The sequence below is a fragment of the Nilaparvata lugens genome, chromosome 2, assembly GCF_014356525.2.
Source record: "Nilaparvata lugens isolate BPH chromosome 2, ASM1435652v1, whole genome shotgun sequence".
In the NCBI taxonomy this organism is placed as follows: Eukaryota; Metazoa; Arthropoda; class Insecta; order Hemiptera; family Delphacidae; genus Nilaparvata; species Nilaparvata lugens.
The window spans coordinates 70,116,734-70,132,819 of NC_052505.1; the positions used below are offsets into that span (position 1 = coordinate 70,116,734).

Below are 16,086 nucleotides of genomic sequence, written 5' to 3' on the forward strand. Positions count from 1 at the left end.
GTTTTATTTCTTCTAGAAATGAGGAAAATAATAGATTCGAGATCTTGTGGATGCAAATAAATTTGGAGTGAAAATGAATAGCTATTCAAAATAGCATTTGATGCTATTCAAAAATGAAAATGAAATACGTTATACAACGGAAGAAATATGATATAATGTATTATATAGTGAGGTCAACGTTATAATGGCAGTGTTTGATTAGCAATGGTATTGCTATCCTTGTCTATCATTCAGCAAAGCGGATAGCGCTATCTCTTTCTCGCTTTACTCTGTTGCCAGATCGTCTTTCAACAATGTAGAATGAATAATTAATAAACAAAATATTTAATCTTAATTATGAAAATTCATTATGAAATTATTGAAAAATATAATTTCTTGCTTGATAAAATATATATTTGATCATTTTAAACGAGAATAAACATTTATTACATCAATAAACAGGTATCAGCTACTGTCATTGATGGAATTGACAAGACAGAGGATCGGCAACCGTATTCTCCTATCTTTCTCCACTGCCATTATAACGTGGACCTCACTATAGGTATAGATACATCTACAGAAGTGATAAGATTAACAGTATTCTCTGTGTGATATACATTTCGAAAGTTGAACCTCAAGGTTCACGAGATAAAATTGAAAAAAAGTCCAAAATTTTGGGGGGTTTTGGGGGTGAGCCGCCCTCTGGCGTGTCAGCAAATTTCAGATTCGAATTCAGCGCCCCAAAATACATATAGAACCGTCGAGAAAAATTCTTTCGGGGCTGTTTCCTGAAAAACGACCATTTGACTGGACTATACAGGGTGATTCTTAATTATGGTAAAATAATTTTCGTCACACTGCACAGAAAGCAGCTGTTTTCCAGTACCTACGTAGATCTGAAAGATCTAGTTTGCAGACGACTCTCGTCTGATGTAAGAAAAATCTGGTGTAGCGCACTCACACAACTTTCCTTGCCATTATGAAAATTTATCACCTGACGCTAGCACGCTCATCTCAATTCTACTTATAAACAACGATCTGAGCCAGCTGGTGACAGGACAATAATACTGGATACAATAACAAATAATTATTAATGTTACTCGACCCTCTTGGTCTTGGCATAAGTTTAGAATCACTGTAATTTATTTTTTGAAATAATTTATTTCTTATATATTTATTAAAACTACCATTTTAATACCAGTACACAATTTATCACAGTGTGTCGTGTTTATTATACAGCTGGTAACTTTAGATGCTAAATTAAATAATTTAAATCATATAAATTATCACAATAAATGATCTTGAATCATGATCATCTTTCTGTTCTTTGGTAGGTAATGGACACCAGTAGTTGACCACTTAAGAGCATGACTCTTAAGTGGCGGGTGATAACTGTTCTCTTGAAGGATCCAATCCCAAGTCAACAATTATTAATAGAACAATCATAGTGTGGGAAAAGGATTGTATAAAAATATGGATAATACGTCTCTAATATCGGTAGATAATAACTTTTTATTTTTATTTAATTACCCGCGTGTGGTTACAATTATTATCAAATTACCATTATGATATTAAAATTTAGTTTATTTCTTATCTCTACCGTGGAATTCGATAGGTACTACAAAAGCGATACGGAACTATTACTATTATTATTTCTCTTTTGAACTCTTTTTTTATATGAATTGCATTTCCAAGAGCTATTTTTTTATCATGTTCAACCATTTGCTACTGTTTTGTGTATTCATATAGGATTTAGCTCATGTAGGTCCTCAACGAATTTATTTAATTTTCAGAAATTAAACACAACTTAACTATTATAAATGATCCTTCTGTAACGATGAGATGCACAAATCAATGTCTAATCTCGTTGTTAAAGTTCAAGCTAACATACCATACTTACTCATTGAATAATACTGATAACCAGATAGGATAACGATAAAATGATTAGGTCATAGTTGTTGCATTTCGGGCTCGAATTGAGTGAAACATAGACTCTTGTTATTATAGATTCTTTATCTTATTATTCACTCATCTCTTATCTTGAAAACTTATTCCTCCTATCTTATTACGTGGAAAGGAAGGTGAACCGATTAACTTTAGACTTTTATTATTGACAGTTTCAACTTTTCATCACCCTTATGTATTGAGTAAACCACATCTCATTAGAATATGAACCGATTGAATTGAAATTTGTAGAATACATAGTGCATCACTAATGGTAAAGACGTTTTTTACTTTCTTTCCATGATAGAGGGTACCATGATTATTCCACTTAATATATTTTATACAAATATTCCCTATTGTCTGAGTGTATATTTTTCCTTGTTTTCTACACAATTTACTTGATTATAATATAGGCTAAGTTAACTTTATAATAATATTTGAACTCTGTTCAAAGTTGTAACCAAATTGTTACGAATCATTCAGGAGCCTTATGACGCTCATGGAATAATTGGAGAGTATGGATGTTCTGAATGATCTAGATGATTATAGGCATGTATGTTGTAGAGCGTTTGATGTGAGTTGTATGTTTGGTAATTATTTCAGAATGAATGAGTCGAGTGGGTTGAGTATTTTCCATTTAAACATAAGAAGCTATAGGAAGAATGTTGATGAATTGATGATACTTTTAGAGGGTCTTGATTACAAATTTGATGTTATTGTGCTCACGGAGTCATGGCTAGATGGAAGTGATAGTATTATAGTGATGGAGGGATATGATGTTTACCGAACACAAACTAAGTTCAATAAAAATGACGGAATCCTAATTTACATAAACTCTAGAATTACTGCTACTTGCAATGAAGTAGTAATTGGGGGGTTACGCTGTTTGAATTTGGAATGCTACCTTAACGGCTATTATTATGATTTGCTTTCTATTTACCGTTGCCATGGAACAGACTTGGCTGACTTTATTAGTGGATTGGAGAATAGATATATGAGAGCCAAAAATGATGTTACTCAAATTGTTGTAGGTGATATCAATTGTGACATTCTTAGAGATAATGCAAATAGTTTGAGTTGTGTGTATCTCGATACTCTTTATGAAGCTGGATTCGTTTGTTGTGTGGACATTCCTACAAGAGTGACACACTCTTCCTCCTCTTGTATTGACCACATATTCGTGCGTCATCCTGATACTAAATCTCTTTTCCCGGCTCTCCTAAGATGTGACATCACAGATCACTATGCCATAGGTATTAAAATTGGGCAAAATAACAAAACAAATAGTGATGATACACAAAATACTTTTCACAAAAAAATTGACAGAATAAAATTTTCTAAAATATTATCAGAACAGTCCTGGGGGCATGTAACATCATCAAGTAATGTTAATGTATGCACGGAAAGATTCATTGAAACTACAAAACTTTTACAAGAAAACTCTTCAGTCACTGTCCATAAAAGAAAGATATGTAAGAAGCTGCAGCCTTGGATTACTAATTCTCTTATTAAATCTATTGCTCATAGAAACAAATTAAGCAAAATATTGAAAAAACAACCACTAAACTTAAACTTGAGACGCTACTATGATGATTATCGACGCACACTTAGCAGGCTATTGAAATTAACTAAAAAATTCTACTTCAAAAATAAAATAATAAATTCTACTAATAAGTCTAAAACCTTCTGGAATGCAGTCAACGAAATCTCAGGTGCAAGTTGTACGAAACCCCAATTCCCAATTAAAAACTTCATAAAATCCGATATAGGAATCAACAATGGGAATCCTCGCTCCGTAAAGGATGTGGCGGATGAATTCAATGAATTCTTTGCTAATGTTGGAACAAGCCTGGCTAATAAAATAAAGCAGGAAGCAAATGTTACTAGCACCTATGTTCAACCTAATGATATCTGTGGAACTACTTTCTTACTCCAACCAGTGACAGAACAGGACATCAGGCAATGTATCTCAAGCATGCGTGGCGGCTCTGCCCCTGGCTTTGATGGGCTTTTCCCGACCTTGATAAAAGAAAATGCTGACTGGTTTCTCACACCCCTTTGTCATATTGTTAATTGTAGCTTTAAATCTGGTGTCTTTCCTGAAATTCTCAAACTCGCTAATGTGATCCCTATCTATAAGTCAGGTGATAAAAGTGATATGAATAATTACCGTCCTATTTCCCTACTGAGCGTCATCTCAAAAATTATTGAAAAGTGCTACAAGAACCAATTAGTACAGTATATAAAGTCAAACAAATTGCTTTCGCATTGCCAGTTTGGATTTAGAGACGACCGGAATTCGGCCAACTGTTTCTATCGCTTGAGTGAACTGTTAAGGAATGGCATTAATAGTAATAAACGTATTCTCCTGTTGTTTGTTGATCTAGCTAAAGCTTTTGACTCCATAGATAGAGGAATCCTAATGCAAAAGTTATTACAGATAGGTGTAGCCGGTACTGAAAACAATTGGATTGGAAGCTATTTATCTAATCGCAGACAAGTAGTACATTTAGAAAATATTAGTAGTGACCAGAAACCCATTGATTATGGGGTTGTTCAGGGCAGCACATTGGGACCTGTGCTATTCTTAATCTACATCAACAACATTATTAACTCCAATGTAGTAGGAAAGATGCTGCTCTTTGCGGACGATACAGCTGTCTACTTTGAGGGTGAAAGTTGGCAGGAAGTTTTCAAAACAGCATCCAGAGGTGTGCTGCAGCTGAAGGATTGGTTCGATGGAAATATTCTAAGCATGAACATCTCTAAAACTAAAGTAATGCCAGTTTACCTGCAAAAGAATAGAGCACCTCCCACTAATCTGAAGCTTAGACTGCACAATTGCTGTCGAGATGTGTCCAACATGGAATGTAGTTGTCAGACAATTGAAGCAGTCTCAGAGTATAAGTATTTGGGGATTATTGTAGACAGTAAGCTTAGCTGGCTTCCTCACGTGAACTACCTTAGACGGAAGTTGAGGAGCATGATATATGTATTCTCACGTTTACAAGGAGTCCTCAACACCAAAGAACTACGAATTGTTTATTTCGCATTTGTCCAATCAGTCCTGCTCTACGGTATAAATGCCTGGGGAGGGGTATGTGAGACACATTTAAAAAGCCTATCAGTCACACAGAGAGCTATTATAAAAGCTGGGTTGGGCCTGGAGAGGAGGTACCCATCTGATCGTGTTTATGATTCTCTTAAAGTATTTGATATTAGAAAGCTCCATATCAGGTCTATTCTTTTGTACGCATTTAAAAACAATATTACTTCTACCAACATCATAAATCATGAATATGCTACAAGAAGTGCCCTACGGCTACAATCAGGACTGCCCAGGAACCTTCGCTCAGTGTGTGACAGGAACGTCTCCTACCTAATACATATCATTCTGAGGAATTGCCCTACAGGAATAAATAACCCTTTAGGTTATTCTGTATCACAATATAAAAGAACCCTGGCTGATTGGCTATCTGGTCTAAGCCAGGGGGATTGCGGGCGTCTGCTTCGATCTGTTTATGTTTGACGTATCCTTGTGTGAATTGGATGGCTTTATGCATGGGGGAGCATTTTAATTAAAATCAAAAAATAATAAATAAAAATAATAGCCTAATAAAAGAAACAATAAAAAAAAATTAAAAAAAAAAAAAAAAAAAAAAAAAAAAACCCACACATTCTATCAAGGCTTAGTTCATAATCATAAACTTTCTCAGTTGCATCATCTGTCGCTGGGTTCCGTTATGCATGAGGCTGTCCAGTTGGACCTGCACATAGATTATAATAATTATAGTTTCCTTAAAAAAAAAATTCTTAAACCTTAGTGACTCCTTTAGCAGCTATCGTAGTGACTCCTGTAGTTCTCCTTCTCTTCTGTTATCCTCATCCTCGCGCGCGCGTGTGTGTACGCGCGCGTGTATGTGTGTGTGTGTGTGTGTGTGTGTGTGTGTGTGTGTGTGTGTGTGTGTGTGTGTGTGTGTGTGTGTGTGTGTGTGTGTGTGTGTGTGTGTGTGTGTGTGTGTGTGTGAGTTATTGAATTTTAATTTACTAATTTTGTTTAAAGATAAAATTATTATATAATATGTGGATGGTTCTTATAATCATTGGTACTGAGTTATTATTATCATTATTATTATAATCAATAAATTCAACTACTGATTTATAACAAGCTGTTTTTTATTAGGAAAGATTCGATGTATTCTCTTCTTTTTTATTTTTGCTATAGTAACGTTTATATTATTGTATTACTTTATGATTGGCTACCTACTGTAACATCGACCCAAATACAGACCCTAGAGGTCCATATGGGCGATTATTGAAGTGATTGTAATACTTGTTTTGTTTTTTTGAATAAATAATTTGAATTTGAATTTGAATTTGACTGCATATCATTAAATTATTGAGTGTATATGTTAACGATTGGAGAATTATTGAATAATTTAGGAAACTTTAAATCTCTTACAAAAATATCGAGTTTTACTGGGTTTTTTTGGGACAAAAACATGATTGTTTGAATACATTTTACATGTACAAATATGTTATAAATAAACCACCAGTTCATCAAAGTCCTCATTATTCAGTTCCTCAAGATTATCTTTATCATCTTCTTGTTGCAACAGTAAACCCAAATATTTGGTTGGAGCTTTCTCCAAATACTCATCATTGGCTTCCCCATCTCCATCTTCTTTGTTGCACCCTTCTTTGGTTTTGCTTGTACAAACTGAACATTTTTTGGTTGTTGCTTCAGTAGTGTCAGAACTAATTTCAGGGGTGCAAGTATCATCACCTTAACAGTATAGAAGTTTTGTCTGCTTCTAAATAGTGGTACTGTATTAACAAACCACAGTTAAAAAATTCCCACACCCCTGTGGCCCGTCATGCGATTTGTTGGGTGTGCACAATGCAAACAAGCTTCATCATTAATTTGAAGTACTGTAAGGGTACATTTATGTCGGAGCTGTGATAAACGATCCTAGCAATGATGAGAGAAGCGATGCTAGTAGGGAGTAGCGCTCAGCTGATCAGGCTGCTCAGCCATTAAATAAGCATTGATTATTATGTATATAGTGAAAGTATCTATAAATAGCCACTAAGCCACATGATGTAAAAATAGTTATTTGTGCAACTAGTGCGCAAAGTGACAGTTTGCTGCACCGAAAGAAACGTTTACGCCCGAGCCGTAGGCGAGGGCGGAATGGTTTCTTGAGTGCAGCAGAAGAACTTTGCGCACGTATTTCACATTAAGTTTTTCCTACAGTTACCATTGAATATGAAAAGTGGGTAATTATGGGTAAAATTGCCTGAAATGCATCAAATGTTTTTCTGTGTAATTTTATTATCGATAAAAACCTTAATCCTAAAATCCTAAAGTCCTCTTTGTCCTTGGTTATAATATATAATGAATAATAATTAGCGCGTTGTGCTTGGTTGCACCTCTGCTCACTATAGCAGCCACAGCAGTCACTGTTACCAACTTCATTTTGATTTTGCTGCACTGTTGCTCCATATAACCTACTAAGTATTTTGCGTTGCCATGTTGCAAATCTGGAGTGCAGAAAAATTTTTCCCGCACTAGAGCGGAAAAGTGATTCTTTGCGTTCTGTCATCAGTGCAGCAATGGTCACTTTTCAATTTCAATGTAACTGTAGGAAAATAAATGTACATCACATATTCATAATTATGATGAGTTCACTATTTTCAAATTTGAATTCGATTTGGAAAATAGAATCTTAGGTTATTGAGATTAGGTGGGCCGGTCCCGACTGTACTGCAATGCCAGGTCGACCCGTGATGGAGGTGGAGCAAGCCCCTAACACTCCATCTATTTCCAAAAATCAGTTTAATATACTGGCCACACAATGTGCGGCGTATCAGATATTAAGCTGATAAGAACAGATACTACACTTTGATCTTAGCCAACAGGCCGAGAAGCGATAACGGACATTTGAGAATCATGAGCTACTATATCAAACTTCACACAAAACTCTGGCGAGAGTTTACAAAAATCCTCAACTTTGATCAACCATTCCAGGATGAAATATTGTTATATTAGTGTGGGAATACTTACATACCTTTCAAAAATTGGAAAATCATCAACTTCATTGATTAGATCGTGCATAATTGCAATATTACAATAGATAATCAGAATAATATATGACACTAGAATTTTTTGACTGAAATGCAAGCAACTGTTGTGCTGGTTCTCAAAATGCCTGCTAGGATGTGCTAGTATAGTCTCAGGAGCTGAACAGTTCATTCTTTCATGATACTGCTATTATTGATCTTGTCCTCTAACCTACAAAATTCATAATGATTGTTATCTCTATCAGTCAATAAATTACAAATGGGACATTATATAATATGTAGCTTGAAATTCTTAAAATAGTAGATCATTGAAAAACAAAAATGAGAACTTTATTTGGAATCACATGTGCAGCACCTGTTGACTTTATATAACTTTTAAGAAGCAAATTCTGTCGCCAACGGCCATACCACGTTGAATACACCGGTTCTCGTCCGATCACCGAAGTTAAGCAACGTCGGGCGTGGTCAGTACTTGGATGGGTGACCGCTTGGGAACACCACGTGCTGTTGGCACTTTTTTTGCATTCATCCTTGATAATTTTACATTATAGTCAACAGCTCAACCCAAACTTAGGTACTGTATTAGAATTATTATAATTTGATAAATTATTATGCTTAACCGATTAAATTTTACAATTCCTGATAAACAATCCGTTCAACGATTTTTTCACACGCTCCAAAAAAATTCTATCTATATAAGTTAGCATTAATGTACAGAAATAATTATTCTTTATTCTTACCGACAATTTGCACCTATACCTCAATATAATCTTAGAGCATTCAGTGTATATTCAATTCCTAGATATAATAATTTGTACGGAAAAAGATCATTGAAATACACTATTCCAAAACTGTTTTAATTTGCTTCCTATCATCATCCGAGAATACTCCAAGGAAGATATTTTCCAACTTATCATTGTGAATGATTTCATTTGTGACACTACTGCTTCAATACTTTAGTCTACACTAGATAGAGAAAAATCATTAATTTTTTGCTTTTTTTTATTTTAATTATTATATAAATATTAGTTTGCTGGTAAAATTAATTTTAGTATCTGTGAAACACCGCCGCCTTAGAGTGACTAATTTTTCATAATATATATTGATATATCATATAATTTTCATATACTATATGGATGGATAATTAATGTGTGAGACTCCCGATCACTTATTGTATTTTTTGTTTAGTATTATCCTTAATTCTAAATAAGATTAATATCTTTTGATGTTCACTTACTGTAGAGTATCAAGTTTATTTTATTTTAAATTTAATTTAGTTTTATGATTTGAAGTTTTTGAGTTTTCCATTTTTTCTAATTTTCCATTAACCCTATCTATTAATCATCCTTAGTTCATTAAATACCTCATACTCCTTTTTAAATTCCCAAACTCCTAGTTTCATGAATTTATTTTCCTTAGATTATTGTTAAAGTTGGCATTCATTCTATTTATGAATTTTATTATTTGTAGGCAACTGCTATAAAATCTTTTAGGTTTAGCAGGACCAATTTTGTAATGCATTTTACTCAATAAAATGATTGATTGATTTTGTATGATTTTTGTATTTAACAGCAATATATTGATCATTGAGGTACCGTATTTAAAAATACACTAGACATGCACTACTATTTTTATAACATAAAATATAAGTTACAAGCCCAACTATGATAGTGTATAAATCAATGTTAAAACATAAATACATTTACATGTACAAATAAATGTTATGAATAAACCCCCAGCTCATCAGTCATTTTTTGAAGATGATAAATAAAATGCAATAAGATGATGTTTGAAAACTTCATTTTTCAGTCTGTAGATAAATTAAAACATAAAGCTGGATTCCCAAACAACAGTGAAAAATAATATAATAATTCTATAAGTATAAATTTAATAGCATAAAGTGTTTTAATTACAATCCTACTCCTGGACCCTGTTTCATAAAAACTTAGAAGTCCTGTAATACAGGAACAGCTGATTTTATCGGCTACATTGAGCATGTTATATTGGTATGGTGATTTTTCCTGTATTACAGGACTTGTAACTTTCATGAAACAGGCCCCTGATTGTAATTTCCACTCAGCCCGGCCGAGTGAGTATGAATCCTACTGTAAGAGCTCTTGGCAATTATTTATTATTTGCACTGTGTTTCTATGTTGTGGGGAGATCCAGCACATCTTATTATTTTACAAACACCATTTATATAATAAATGAATATTAATTTTCTTATTGAATATGGAGAATTCAATTCATCAATATTCAACACAGCTGAAATTTATCACTGACAATATAAAGGCCGAAAGTAATAAGTTATTAGATTAGGACCGGGACAGCGCGAACGCAGTCCCGACTACCAAAAATTATGCGCCCGAGATGCCCACATTTGGGGCATTCGCAGGGGTCAACCAAGTCGCAGTGCAATGACAAGGCCTCGCCCTGGGGGAACCGCCTTCTTGATCACGGTAACCCCCACGCCAGGTAAGTATGAGTTCCTAATCTACACCCTTGGTTCCACTACAAAAGTTCACACATTTCTCTGGCGAGAGGTGCGGACAAAATACTTCATTATTAGAATATGATGCTATAAAAGAATTTATATCGCATGCCAGATAATGTCCCCTACATTTCATCACAAAAATAGATACATAGATTTGATGAGAAACAAGTGTATAATAAATAGATAGCAAATAATGACGTTTTTAAAATCGTTGACTTCTCAATCCTTCAAGTTCTACCATTCGCCGGTAGATGGTAGCTACAACAATATCTCAATATGCCGCCAAAAATTCAAACGAGCTGGAGTTTTTTCTTAATACTGATTCTCATAGGAAGTAGTTTTTATATTGCAGCTTTCAACTTACTGATATTAATCTATTGGACATTGAAATAGATTGGGTGTAATGCTAAGGTGAAATGTAACTTATTAACACTAGTAGTTCGGAGAACAGTAGAACTCGCTACTCTCACACACGCCCGCCTATTCACCACAAACACACATACAAATTGGATTTAGAGTATGATGATAACTATATGCAATAGGATCGGTGGAGGACGCTGAGAAATAGAAGCTCTTTACACTTTTGAGCTAGGATGCAAGGTTGAAGAGATAAAAAATCTGAGACATGACATTTGGGACTTGGAAAAAATTATGTAATTATCAAAGTTCCAAATTTTTAACTTGTGATGTATGAAATAAGACCGCCTTGGAACGCTGAAAAATGAAATACTCCTACACTTCTGAGCTAGAATGCACTGTTGAAGAGATAGAAAATCTGAAACTTCAAATTTGGGACTTTTGGCGGGGAGATCGTTTCTTTTAAACTTCGAATTTTATCGAATTCTATTTATTTATTTTTTCAAATTTTGAACATGTAATAAGTTATATTATTAGTTATATTAGAAGGACAAAATACTTCATTATTAGAATATGATGCTATAAAAGAATTTATATCGCATGCCAGATAATGTCCCCTACATTTCATCACAAAAATAGATACATAGATTTGATGAGAAACAAGTGTATAATAAATAGATAGCAAATAATGACGTTTTCAAAACCGTTGATTTCTCAATCCTTCAAGTTCTATCGTTCGCCGGTAGATGGTAGCTACAACAATATCTCAATATGCCGCCAAAAATTCAAACGAGCTGGAGTTTTTTTACTTTCCTTGCCCTACTACCATAGGTAAGGAAAGTATTGCTTTCCAAAAAAAATCTGGTGTGGTACACTCACACAACTTTCCTTGCTCATTGAACTATTTAAAATGTTACATCTATTTTCGCTTAAAAACCTTTCCCCTTATTTTGATCAAATATTTCTCTTGTAAAAAAAACATCCACGGAATATAGTGCCCTTTTTATAACCCTACCTTAAAATTTCCAATATAGTTCGCTAAATAAACCTAAGCCTCAATATCAAACGAGAATAATTTAGGAGAAAAACATAATGACGATTGACGGCAACATGTTCGCAACTACGATCAGACTACAGTATATTATGTGTATATACAATTGTTTTCAGAGTACTTTTTCCTTTATTTAAATATTGTGAAATTCGATGTTTTTTTTTGAAATTCGTCAAAACAGCTGTTCCACAGATGAAATATCTTGACTATGACTGTGTTCTTTTTATAAACTGCTCTACCTACCCACGGTATATGGAAGAAGAAAAAGTAAAACCCGTGTTCCTACCTACCTCATGCACGAGAAGGAGGTTACAAAGTCCATTTCTCAAGGATTGGGTGGACCCCCCATTAGTACCCCAGGAAAAAGACTCATGTCAGTTGATAGAGCTAATAAATAACTATACAGGGTATGGATTTGAAAAAAATCGTTAGAGCCGTTTTTGAGAAAATCGTGAAAAACATGGTTTTTTAGTAACTGTCATTTTTCTCAAGAATATTACGGAGCTCCTGAAATTTTCCCTGAAATGAGACTCATTTCAGTTGATAGGGCTTATAAATAGCTATCCATGGTATAAATTTGAAGAAAATCGTTAGAGCCGTTTTCGAGAAAACCGTGAAAACATGTTTTTTTAGTAATTATCCGCCATCTTGAATTGAATTTTATTGAATTTCTTATTGTCGGGTCCTCATGGTATAAGGACCTTAAGTTTAAAATTTCAAGTCAATCGGTTAATTAGGAATGGAGTTATCGTGTTCACAGACATACACACATACACACACACACACATACACACACACACACACACACACACACCACACACACACACACACACACCACACACACACACAGACCAATACCCAAAAATCATGTTTTTGGACTCAGGGGACCTTGAAACGTATAGAAAACTTGAAATTGGGGTACCTTAATTTTTTTTGGAAAGCAATACTTTCCTTACCTATGGTAGTAGGGCAAGGAAAGTAAAAAGGTTCTTTTCCGGCCTAGGCCAGAAAGTGTTTTCTTTCCAGCCGCTTGGAAGTCTGTAGTTAATAAGTCAAGAGATAGGTACGATAACAAGAGTATTCTTTATTTATTTTGTCAGCAATACCTGTAGTGTGGCGAAAAATATCGTTCGCACCACGGGCAAAAATGTTTCTCCGGCTCTCAATATTTCTAGTCCTCGGCCTACGGCCTCGGACTTGAAAACCGATTTCGAGCCGGAAAAATCTCATTTTCTGCTCTAGGTGCGAAATATACTATTAATACGTGATAGTAGAGGTAGAAATAAGAAAAAAAGTTCTCATAAACATAAATCAATAAACGCTTCATTAACGAGCTATACAAGGTGAAAGATTTCGCCCGGAACTCAGTTCCTCTGGTGGAATACACCAATGCTGAATTGTTTGGGGACTAGTTTTTAAAGAACTTATGCTGCATTCATATATATGCAAAAATATCTGAAAATTTGAATAAAACTAGTCTGGAAGCTGTAGTGTGAGTAGTTTTTGAGAAAAAAGTTTAAATATGCAAAAAATCTAAGTAGGATAACACAGACTTCTGTGAGTTTGATGCCCAATAACTTTCTTTAATGGAAAGTAAACAAATAATTTTAGCAATAAAAATTGTAAAGAATTTAATTTTGAAAAGAATTATGTAAGCTGTGTAAACTAAATTTAAATAAAAGTTGAATAAAATGTATTCTTATGTAGTACATAACACCACAAAAATTTGCTGTTTTATGTGGAGAGAACTTATAACTCATAGTTTGTAGCTGATTGCAAATAAAATATTCGGTTTTTTTATGAAAAGTTTGATTCTTATATGAAAGTAGCATATCTGAATGACATTAAACTTATATACCAAAAGACTAAAGATGATGTTCAAAGTGACCTCCGTTGTTCTGAATGCATATGTTCAGACGTCTTCTCATTGATTGTCGGACCCGTTCAAATATTCCACGAGTCTGCTTTATCATTTCTATTCCGTTCAAAATCCTTGTTCGGAGTTCTTCAATGGTATCAATCGGAGTATTGTATACTAAGGTTTTCAAGTGTCCCCAAAGATAAAAATCCAAAGGATTTAAGTCTGGTGACCTAGCTGGCCGTGGTACTGGCCCACCTCGGCCTATCCATTGATTTGGAAAGCTGTGATTCAGGTGTTCACGATCAGCAATACTGAAGTGTGTTGGAGCTCCATCATGCATTAACCAAAATGTTTTGGCGCAACTGAAGAGGTACATCTTCAAGTAAGATAAATAGCTCTTCTCTCAAAAGTTCAAGTAGATTATGTCATTAAGCCTGGGAGGAAGCTTGAACAGAAGTAGATGATCTCCTATGATTCCTGCCCAAATGTTTACTGAAAACTGATGTTGTGGACGATTAGGATTGATGGCATGAGGATTCTCATCTGCCCACATATGTTGGTTGTGGACGTTAACGATAGCTGTTCTTGTAAAGTGTGCCTCGTCGGTAAATAAAACTGTTGTTAGAAAGTTTGAGTTAACAAGTTTTTCTAAAAACCATCGGCAAATACCAGCACGGGGAATACAGTCTCGTGGCAATAGAGTACGAACTTCCTGGAGGTGGTATGGATGTAATTGTTGCTTTTTTAGTATCCTCCAAATAATAGATTGATTGACATTAAAACTGCACTGACAATTCTCTCGTGCTCTTCTCTAAATGTTCATAAATTTCATTAAGAACTTGTTCTTCTAACTCAACAGTCATAGTAGATCGGGGTCTGCCTGCATAAAATGTGCTCTTTGTCTATCAAAGAGCCTGTTTCAGACAGATGTTGATGAATAGTGACAAAAAACCTTGATCTTGGACATACTCGGTTAGGAAAGTACTCTTGATACAAACGTCTTGCTTCAGTACTATTACAGTGTCCCATTCCATACATTAAATGCATGTCAGCTGATTCGGAGTATGAATAATGTCTAAAATTACCTGCCATTTTTTTAAAAAGTTAACACTTAACACAGAAGCAAAGTGAAATGGTTACAAAAAACTGGTTAATAGATGAAACAAAAAACACAGCGCGGTTACAGTAGGCCTAACTTACAGTTTGTTGTTTTGTTCAACAGTGAGCTAAAATATTTCTGAAAATATCTGATAATTTTCCTTTTAATATTTTCTTATTTAAAACAAAATAAATCAGCTGCTTTGCAACAGCTGCTATTTAAATCCATGTTTTATTTTTGCAATCATAGCAGCTACAACCTATGAGCAAGTTATTATTAGTTCTCTCCTCATAAAACAGCAAATTTTTGTGGTGTAATGTACTACATAAAAATACATTTTATTCAACTTTTATTTAAATTTAGTCTACACAGCTTACATAATTCTTTCCAGAATTAAATTCTCTACAATTTTTATTACGAAAAATTATTTGTTTACTGGTCATTAAAGAAAGTTATTGGGCATCAAACATAGAAGTCTGTGTTTTCCTACTTAGATTTTTTGCATCTTTCAACTTTTTCTTCAAAAACTACTCACACTACAGCTTCCAGACTAGTTTCATTCAATTTTTCAGATATTTTTCCATATGAATCCAGCATAAGTTTTTCAAAAACTAGTCCCCAAACAATTCAGCATCGGTGTATTTCACCAGAGGAAGTGAATTCCGAGCGAAATCTTTCACCCTGTATAGCTCGTTAATGAAGCGTTTATGGATATATGTTTATCAGAACTTTTTCTTATTTTTACCTCTACTATCATGTATTAAATTATTTTCCCATAATTGATTAAGAATCACTCTGTATAGTAACGGCACATGCAACAAAGAATGGTTCACGTGTATGCCTGGCAATGTATGCCTGGCAATGCCCACTAGACCGGTCCGTAAGGCCAGTTTCACACGGCAGAGACCTCGCTCCTGGAATATCATATTACGGAAGATCATATTTCATATTTTGCAGCTCTCCTGTACTTTCACATGGGGATCTTACGAATAAGCCGACAGATCCAACAACTATGCCGACGTTTGCTCAAACCTATGACTCATCACTTTTTCTCAAAGTCTAACTTCCTTAAAAAATATAGATAGAAGATTTTTGATTTCGGATTTGGATTCAGCGACCTCAAATTCTTTAAAGCGTATGTCCCATTTTCAAAAATACCCGAAAACAAGGGAGTTATAGCTGTTTTTAATATAGCTTTCCATTATCATATGATTATA

General features: G+C 34.4%; 3 non-coding genes across 3 annotated transcripts; 1 reads left to right on the forward strand and 2 right to left on the reverse strand.

Annotated features, from left to right (window-relative positions):
* Positions 1–7,665: 7,665 nt before the first annotated feature.
* LOC120350131 lies at positions 7,666–7,858 on the reverse strand. The gene has a single exon (XR_005570646.1). It is a non-coding gene; the product is annotated as a U2 spliceosomal RNA (small nuclear RNA).
* Positions 7,859–8,401: 543 nt separating this feature from the next.
* LOC120350127 lies at positions 8,402–8,520 on the forward strand. The gene has a single exon (XR_005570644.1). It is a non-coding gene; the product is annotated as a 5S ribosomal RNA (ribosomal RNA).
* A 1,808-nt stretch (positions 8,521–10,328) lies between these two features.
* On the reverse strand, positions 10,329–10,490 carry LOC120350141. The gene has a single exon (XR_005570655.1). It is a non-coding gene; the product is annotated as a U1 spliceosomal RNA (small nuclear RNA).
* Positions 10,491–16,086: the final 5,596 nt, after the last annotated feature.